Genomic DNA, 9,416 nt, shown 5'->3' with positions numbered 1-9,416 from the left:
AATGGCAGCACAAACGTGATGCTCGTCGTCAACTGACACTGGCTTTAGGATCAGAGACAATAGGGGGTGGTGGGGACTGTGGCGGACTGGACAGTGCATGCCCCATTGTAAGCAAGCAGCCTTCCTCAGCTCCAGCCAATCTGTGCCACACAGTACGGCCAGATTTTCTAATTTTTCTTTTTTTAATTATTTTCTTTCTTTTTTTTAAATAGGAAAGTGGGGAATATCTTTTAATGTTTGAGTATTTTCTTAAAGTTTCCTTTTTTTTTTCTTTTTGAGACAGAGTCTCCTGTGTCGCCTAGGCTGGAGTGCAGTGGTGTGATCTCGGCTCACTGCAACCTCTGCCTCTGGGTTCAAGCAATTCTCTTGCCTCAGGCTCCTGAGTAGCTGGGACTGCAGGCATGTGCAACCACACCTGGCTTATTTTTTTTTTTTTTCTTTTTTTTTTTGTATTTTTAGTAGAGATGGGGTTTCACCATATTGGCCAGGCTGGTCTCGAACTCCTGACCTCAAGTGATCTGCCTGCCTTGGCCTCCCAAAGTGCTAGGATTTCAGATGTGACCCACCATACATGGCCAGATTTTTCATCTTTTTGACTTAACACAATAATATAATAAAGGAACATAGGCTCCCTTATTAACATAAATATAGTTTTTAAATATTGTTTTTATGAAGTTAACCATGTTTATTTAGCCATTTTCTTAGCTTTTGCCATCATGGTTCTTTGAGAATTTTCTTTGTAATTGCCGCAATGAGCTTGGAGATCACAGATGTGTATAATTTAAATATTACTTCCTCAGGTTTATTCTTAGAAGTAGTATTACCTAATCAAAAGTTCTCAACATTTCTCAGGGTGCTGCCATTTTTACATTGCATATCAAAACTGTTGTTACTGAAATCTGCATTCCTTTCATCAGTTCACAGAAATATACAAGCACAGACATCTTTAGATCTATGTCCAGCTGTGTTCATTTCACAAATTCAGAAATGAAGCCTAACGATCTGAACCCAGAGGCCAGACCTCCGACTGCCAGTCAGTTTCCCCTACATCCACTCTGATTTCTTAAGCAGTTAGGCTGGCCCTTCCCAACCCAACCTACGCAGTGGCAGAGCTTTTGTTCCTCTACCTACTAGAATCTACACTGGTCCCAGCCCCTCATCCACCTCCTGTGGGATGCCAAGCAATACAGAGTTTGGAGTTTGAGAAGCACAGAAATCTCCTGAACCCCACCACGAGTCCACACTAGGTTGCGAGTTCACCACAGGGTCGCAAACCAGAAACTGGAAAAAGTAATTTTTCAAGGCAGCCTAGAAATCCAGATTTTTATGTAAAAGGTCTCAATTTCATTTATTTATTTTATTTTATTGTTATTGTTATTATTTTGGGACAGAGTCTCACTCTGTTGCCCAGGCTAGAGTGCAATGGCGCAATCTTGGCTCTCTGCAACCTCTGCCTCCTGGGTTCAAGCAATTCTCCTGCCTCAGCCTCCTGAGTAGCTGGGACTAGAGGCACATAACACCACGCCAGGCTAATTTTTAGTAGAGATGGGGTTTCACCATATTGATCAGGCTGGTCTCAAACTCCTGACCTCAGATGATTCACCCACCTCAGCCTCCCAAAGTGTTGGGATTACAGGCACAAGCCACCACTCCTGGCCAGGGATGGGATTTCACCATGTTGGCCAGGCTGATCTCGAACTCCTGACCTCAGGTGATCTCCCCGCCTTGGCCTCCCAAAAATGCCTTAATTTTAAATGTTGGTTATTTTCTTAAAACACTGTATGAGCCAAGTACAGCTTATCTATCTAATTTAGCTAGTTTGTGGTCCCCTGTGTAGGTGCAGAGATGGATCTTGGGAGAATGAGAGGATGGCCGGTAGGGAGACATCCTTACAAAAAACAAGAAACAGGCAGAGGGTTATTCCATCCTCTTCTGAAAACAAATGTGTAGCAATTCCATAAACTTTCTTAGACGTTTATTAAATCCTCACATCAACCCTGTGAGTTAGGGCAGGTTAACTCCATCATGCAAATGGAGAAACCAAGGCCCAGACACCAGCTAACCAGTAGCCCCTCAAGGTTGTACTCTACTTCCTCACTGATGGAACTTAAGTCAGAGCTGTTGAAGATCACTAAGAAGCTCAAGATGATACAAGGAAAATGAACACTTTTGCTTAAAGAAGGCTGATGTGGCTTTGTTCCGCACTGCGCCGCTGATGCCTTTTGAGTCTCCTTGCCTTAAGGTGAATGTAACCAATGGGCACCACTTTGATAATGTAGCAGCCGTGGAGTGCAGTGCTCGCATCTCGCTCTCGAGAGTCTGCACAGCCAGGCGCAGTGGCTCACACCTATAATCCCAGCCCTTTGGAAGGCTGAAATCACTTGAAGCTCACTTGAGGTCAGGAGTTCGAGACCAGCCTGGCCAACATGGTGAAAACCTGGCTCTACTAAAAAATACAAAAATTATCCAGGCATGGTGGCATGCACCTGTGGTCCCAGCTACTCAGGAGGCTGAGGCATGAGAATCACTTGAACCCGGGAGGTTGAGGCTGCAGCGAGTCACGATCATGCCACTGTGCTCCAGCCTGGGCGACAGAGTGAGACCCTGTCTTAAAAAAAAGAGAGAGAGAGAGAGAGAAAAAGAGTGCACGGAGAGCACAGTTGACTCACAGTCCTCATTCCCACTCCTCTGGATCCACCAAGTTCATGCCAAGGCCATTATTTCCTCAGATGGGCCTAGCCAGTGACTGAGCACGGCCGGGGTGTTAGTGCAACCCCACTGCTGCTGACCTGAGATTCATCCTACCGGTGACTTCGTTCAGGAAGCCCCCATCAGTCCAGCCAAAACTTTCTGAGACCTGCACTGCCGCCTGAAGCTCCTCCTACTCACTCCCTTCCCCCTCTCTTTCCCCAAGTGTTAGCCCAGCATCCCAGTCTGAAGACGTCTGCTCTTTATCTTTCACAGGCATTCCCTTGATGAATCCCCTGCAAGTCTGAGCCTGTCTTGGCATCTGCTTCCCAGAGGATCCAAATTAACACAGATAACTTCCATTTTGTAGGATGAGGTAATGAAGTCTACAACCATCCAAACTCGCAATCATCTGTTGTCAAGGAAACAGTTTCACACTGCAATGGTAAGGACCATGGGCTTTGGGTAGACCAGGGCATGAGTCCTACCCACCAGCAGTATGACCTTTAGGAAATGTCTCGGCCTGCCCTGGCCCTCTATTTCCTCATCCATGGAATTAGTGATTCATAGCTGGGAGCAATTTTGATTCCTCTGGGACATTTTGCAACGTCTGGGGACATTTTTTGGTTGTCACAACTTAGGGGAGGGGAATGGTTGTAACTGGCATCTAGTTGGGTAGAAGGCCGGGGACACTGCTAAATATCCTACAGTGCACACAGCAGCCGCTCCACGACAAAGATTAACCAGCCCAAAATGTGTGGAGGTTGGAAATTCTGTGTTAAATGAGGATGATAATAGTAAGCTGATTCAAAGAACTATTGTGAGGACCCAGTGGGATTATGTATTCAATATCCCTTGCCCTCCTTGTAAACTCCACAAGGGCAGGAACCAGATGAGGCTAGATCGATGTTCTGTATCATTAATGACTGGAACATAGAAGGTACAAAGTAAATTATTAATTGTTGAAATATTCATCAAATGAGTGCAAATCAATCAATGTTAATTGTCATCATCTTCGTCACCATTGCCATCTTTCCAGTCCCTGACTCAGTGCCTGAGGCATAACAGGTCCTCAATCTTTGTTGAATGAATGCATGAGAAATGAAGGATTATTTACTCATTAACTACTAATCTGTGGGCTTTGGAGAGATATTGGAAACTCTTGAGAAATAGGCCTGGCCTTTTCCTTTTTATTTGCAACGAGGAATTTTGTTCATCAAAGAAATGACTTTAAAGGATTGAGACTGCTGCCAAGCCACAGAGTTGGAGTCGAGGGGCCTGACTCAGAGTCATGGAGAGGTTAGGACACACATCTTGCAGGGCTTAGGCAAAAAAGGAAAACGGGCCAGGCTTTGTGCGAACTTGCTGTGAAACAAGAGCTGTTTTCAGGGCCCAGGAACACGCTCTGTCCCATGTTTAATTTCTTCCATCTGTCTGGTATCTGACCTCTGCTGCCCTCTAATCCATTGCCACATATTGTCTGTGCACGTTCCCATATAAGGTGATCTCTCTCTCTCTCTCTCTCTCCCCTCTCCTTTCCTCACTGTCTTGGCCCCTCTCTTTCTCTCCCCGTCTTTCTCTCTCCCCCTCTCTGGGTAGCAGCACTGACTTCCTCCACCCTGTTTGCCCTCTCTCTGCCTTCCCTGGCAGACTCTGCTGCGAGGATGGATGGCTGGAGAGCAGGAAGGGGTAGGGGGCTGCCAAGGAATGTAACAGGTTTATTTTTGTTCAGGCTGCATTCTTTGCCCAGCCTGCAGGCCCCAGCCACTTGGGAATGTCACATGCAGATAAGACAGTGGGGGTGACTGAGATCTGTGCCTCAAATCTGCAACACCCCAGGTGTGAGCCTCGACACAGAGTTGGGGGAGCTAAGGGTGGGAGGGCCAGGAACTCTGAGGTCATGGGACTCACCTGTTCCCACTGCCCTGTGTCTGACTCCTAGAAAAGTAAGTTTGATCCTTCAGGGAAACAATTGCAGAAATTGAGATCTATAACCACCTAAGCCCATCTCTGGGCAAAATCCAACATCTACAGGAAAGTGGAGAAGAGCCAGGTGTCAGGGTGAAATTAACATCTGTGTGACTTTGGGCAAATTGTCTGACCTCTCTGACTCTCAGTTTCCTTCTTTGTCAAAATAGTATCAATGAATCTGTTCTCTACTATTCTGGTATCATGTTGAAAATACACTCCCTGAGGGCAGGTATTATTGTCTATTTTGTTTCCTGTGGTTTCACCATCACCTCAAATACTGCCTGGCACACAGTAGGTGCTCAACTATGTGCTGAGCAAATTAAATGAGATAATTCTTTTAAGTGTTCAGCACCCAAGAAATGAGAGCTGATTCAATAATACCCTACTCAATGACAACAGATATTTATTAAGCACATCTTAATAGCCAGACCCTATTAGGCGCTGAGTACACAGCAGCAGATAAGACAGACAAGACCCCTGCCCTCAGGGAGCTTACATTCGAACGGCAGAGATCTATAATAAAGTAAGCTAAGGTCAGAGAGTACTAAGGGCTATGAAAGAAATTTTTTAAAGGACACAGAAGTGTGTTTTTTCCAACCTTTTGACTGTGACTCACAGCAAGCAATATGTTTATCATGTGAACCAATGCAAACGCATGCGTTTATTAAAAGGAAAAAAAAAACAACTGTGGTAGACTGTCTGCACCAACATCTGCCAACAACTTCTCTCATTCCTAGAAGGCACATGTTACTCCCCCATGACGAGGTGGAGTCAAGGCTGGGTGCGGTGGCTCATGCCTGTAATCCCAGCACTTTGGGAGGCTGAGGTGATGGATCACAAGGTCAGGAGTTTTAGACCAGCCTGGCCAACATGTGAAACCCTGTCTCTACTAAAAAACGAAAAATTAGCCAGGTGTGGTGGCACATGCTTGTAATCCCAGCTACTTGGGAGGCTGAGGCAGGAGAATCGCTTGAACCTGGGAGGCAGAGGTTGCAATGAGCTGACATCACACTACTGTACTCCAGCCTGGGTGACAGAGCAAGATTACGCTTCAAAAAGAAAAACAAGTGGAGTCAAGACCCGCTGCAGGGGCTCACATCTATAAACCCAGCGGGAGGCCGAGGCTGGAGGATTGTTTGAGGCCAGGAGTTTGAGACCCACCTGGGTAACACAATGAACCTCCATCTCTACCAAAAAAAAAAAAAGGGGGAGCCAGCTTCCCCTTCCCTGTTTCTGTTTATTTGTTTGTTAGTTAGCTAGTTTGTTTTAGAGATGGAGTCTCAGTCACCCAAACTGGAGTGCAGTGGTATGATCATAGCTCATTGAAGCCTTGAACTCCTAGGTTCAAGTGATCCCCCTGAAACCAGCCCAACACTCCCCTAGACTGTCATTTGGACAAACGTAGACATTGACTCTTCTGCTATTAAAGCTGTATTTGTTTTATCTGAGGACCTTCAGGCCTCTCAAAACCAGGTACCGAAGAACTGAAACTCACCAGATCAGGCCATCAGATGCCTTCTTGCCCCTCCCTAGTTTTAGTTTACCCACATGTTGTTACATTTCTTCCCTACTATATAAACCCCTAATTTTAGTTGGTCAGGGAGATAGATTTGAGACTGAGTTCCCATCTCTTCAGCTGCAGCACCCGATTAAAGTCTTCTTCTTTGGCAATACTTGCCCTGTCAGTAGTTGGCTTTCTGTGCAGCAAGCAGCAGGACCTAGTCCAAACCCCTGATGTTTTGGTAACATCACTGCCTCAGCCTCCCGAGGAGCTAGGACTATAGGCATGTGCAACCACACCAGCTAATTTTTTTGTAGAGATGGGGTCTCTCTGTGTTGCCCAGGCTGGTCTTGAACTCCTGGGCTCAAGCTGTCCTCCTGCCTCAGCTTCCCAAAGTTCTGGGACTACAGGCATGAACCACCACATCCAGCCTCTCCCTTCCCTTAAATCTGGGTGGCTGTTGTGATTTGCTTTGGCCAATAGGATGGAATAGAAACAACTCTGTGCCTGTTGCTGGGCTTCAGCTCTAAGGGGACTGGCAGCTTCCACTTTTGTGCTCTTGGTACCCAGAGCCGTGAAAGGAAGCTCAGGTCAGACAACTGAATGATGAGAAGCCACAGGAGAAGGAGAGCTTCCATGTGAAGGAGAAGTGGCCACCAACACTAATGTCCAGACAGGAGGGACACTGCCTTGGATGTCCTAGCCCCACATGGATCTCCAGCTGGATTCAGCCATATGAGTGATCCCAGCAGATACCACATGGAGCAGAACTGCCCAGCTGAGCCCAGCTAACCCACAGACTTGTGGGAAAAAATGATTGGATATCAGTAAATTTAGAGTGGTTTATTAAGAAGCAAAAAATAGGCCGGGGACAGTGGCTGTAATCTCAGCACTTTTGGAGGCTGAGGCAGGTGGATCACTTGAGGTCAGGAGTTAGAGACCAACCTGGCCAACATGGCAAAACCCCCGTCTCTACTAAAAATACAAAAGAGTTAGCTGGGCATGGTGGCTCGTGCTTGTAATCCCAGCTACTCAGGAGGTTGAGGCAGGAGAATCGTTGAACCTGGGAGGTGGAGGCTACAGTGAGCCGAGATTGCACCACAGGACTCTAGCCTGGGCCAAAGAGGGAGACTCCATCTCAAAAAAAAAAAAGAAAAAAATATTTCTGACAAAGTAATATTTACCCTTATCCTTGTGTGATATTTTCTGTTTTATTTCATTTCATTTAAAAAAATGTTAATTGAGACCCACAAAATTGATTTTGGTTCCCTCTAATAGACCATGACCAACAGTCTGAAAAACACAGTGATGGAGGGTGACTGATAGGTTGGTTACTTTAAGTAAGAGAGACAGAAAAGACCTTGCTGGCTAGGCAGAGTGCCTCATGCCTATAATCCCAGGGCTTTGGGAGGCCAAGGCAGGAGGATCATTTGAGCCCCTGAGTTTGAGACCAGCCTGGGCAACATGGCAGGACCACGTCTCTACAAAAAATTAAAAATTAGCTGGGCATGGTGGTGAGTGTAGTCCCAGCTACTCAGGAAGTTGAGGAGGATCACTTGAGTCCAGGAGGTCAAGGCTGCAGTGAGCCATGATCATGACACTGCACTCCAGCTTGGCAAGACCCTGTCTCACAAAAAAAAAAAAAAAAAAAAGAAAGGAAGGAAAGAAAGAGAGAGAGGAAGGAAGGAAGGAAATAAAGGAAAAGAATTACTTGGAACACTCCCAAGAAAAAAAAAGGAAGAGAAGAAGGGAATATTTTTTTTTCAAAAATAAATAAATAATTGAGATGAGAGTCACATAACATAAAACCAACCATTTTAAAGGGAACAACTCCATGGTAATTAGTACATTAACATATATCGTGCAACCACCACCTCCATGTATTTCCAGAACATTTTAATCACTTCAAAAGGAAATTCTCTTTTTTTTTGGAGACAGAATCTTGCCCTGTCGCCCAGGCTGGAGTACAGTGGTGCAATCTGGGCTCACTGCAACCTCCTCCTCCCAGGTTCAAGTGATTCTCCTGCCTCAGCCTTCAAGTAGCTGGGATTACAGGCCTGTACCACCACACCCAGCTATTGTTTGTACTTTTTTTTAATCAAGATCTGATGGTTTTATATATACATACACACACACACACACACACACACACACACACACACACATATATATTTGCATTTTTAGTAGAGATAGGGTTTTGCCATGTTGGCCAGGCTGGTTTTGAACTCCTGACCTCAAGTGATCCACCCACCTCAGCCTCCCAAAGTGCTGGGATTACAGGCGTGAGCCCCTGCGCTTGGCCTCAAAAGGAAATTCTGTACCCATTAAGCACTTGCTTTGCATTCTCCCCTCTGCCCGGCCCCTGGCAACCACCAGTCTACATTCTGTCTCTAGGGATTTGCCTATTCTGAGTATTTCATATAACAGGAGTCATACAACGAGTGGCCTCTTGCATCTGGCTTATTTTGCTCAGCACTATGTTTTTGAGGTTCATATATGCTATAGTATAGACCAGTACTTCATTTCTTTTTATGGCTGAATAATAATCTACTGTATGTATATACCACAATTTGTTTATCTATTCACGCATTTGCCCATCATTTTGAGTCGATCATTTTCATCTGCAGCGCTGTCATAGACCTCGATTTGACGTCATCAGCCGCAGGAGGATGAGAAGGTCTTGGCAACACGAAGGGCAAAGCCAGTTTGTGCCCTGCTGCTCTTGTCCCCTCCCACCAATCTTCCCCTGCATGATTCCCAGCTTCCTGATGGCCCAAAAATGCAGCTCCACTGCCGGTTACCCTTAAATACTCCCCCTGAATTCTATAAATACACCAAACATTCAGCTGGGAAAAAAGGAACTTGAAAGGCATCTGAAATGAAAATATACTTTTTTTCCCAGCATTGGTCAAGTGTTTTCTCTCCATCTTCCCCCTCTTTGATTCAGGGATAAGAGCTTGGATTTCCAACCATTAGCTCTACCTGGGAGAGAAAAGAGCTTCCTTGGCAAAGCCCTTCTAGGCAGAGAAGCCCAGGCGCTGTGTTGATGTGGTCCCTCCCACACAGAAAATCCCTGCGCCTCCCGCCTCGGTCTGTGCTGGGCCGGCTTGGAGCCAGCTTAGAAGGTTGATGAAAATGGCTTTGGAATCAGGCAGACCTATGTTTGAATCTTGTCTCAGACAGCTACCAGCTCTGCGACCTTCAGCCTCTATTAACTCTCTAGGTCTCAATTTCCTTACTCATAAAATGGGAAAAA

The sequence above is a fragment of the Aotus nancymaae genome, unplaced genomic scaffold, assembly GCF_030222135.1.
Source record: "Aotus nancymaae isolate 86718 unplaced genomic scaffold, 86718_ANA_hifiasm-v0.15.2.pri h1tg000021l, whole genome shotgun sequence".
Lineage (NCBI taxonomy): Eukaryota > Metazoa > Chordata > Mammalia > Primates > Aotidae > Aotus > Aotus nancymaae.
The sequence above is the reverse complement of the archived record's forward strand: the minus strand, read 5'-3'. Positions refer to the sequence as shown.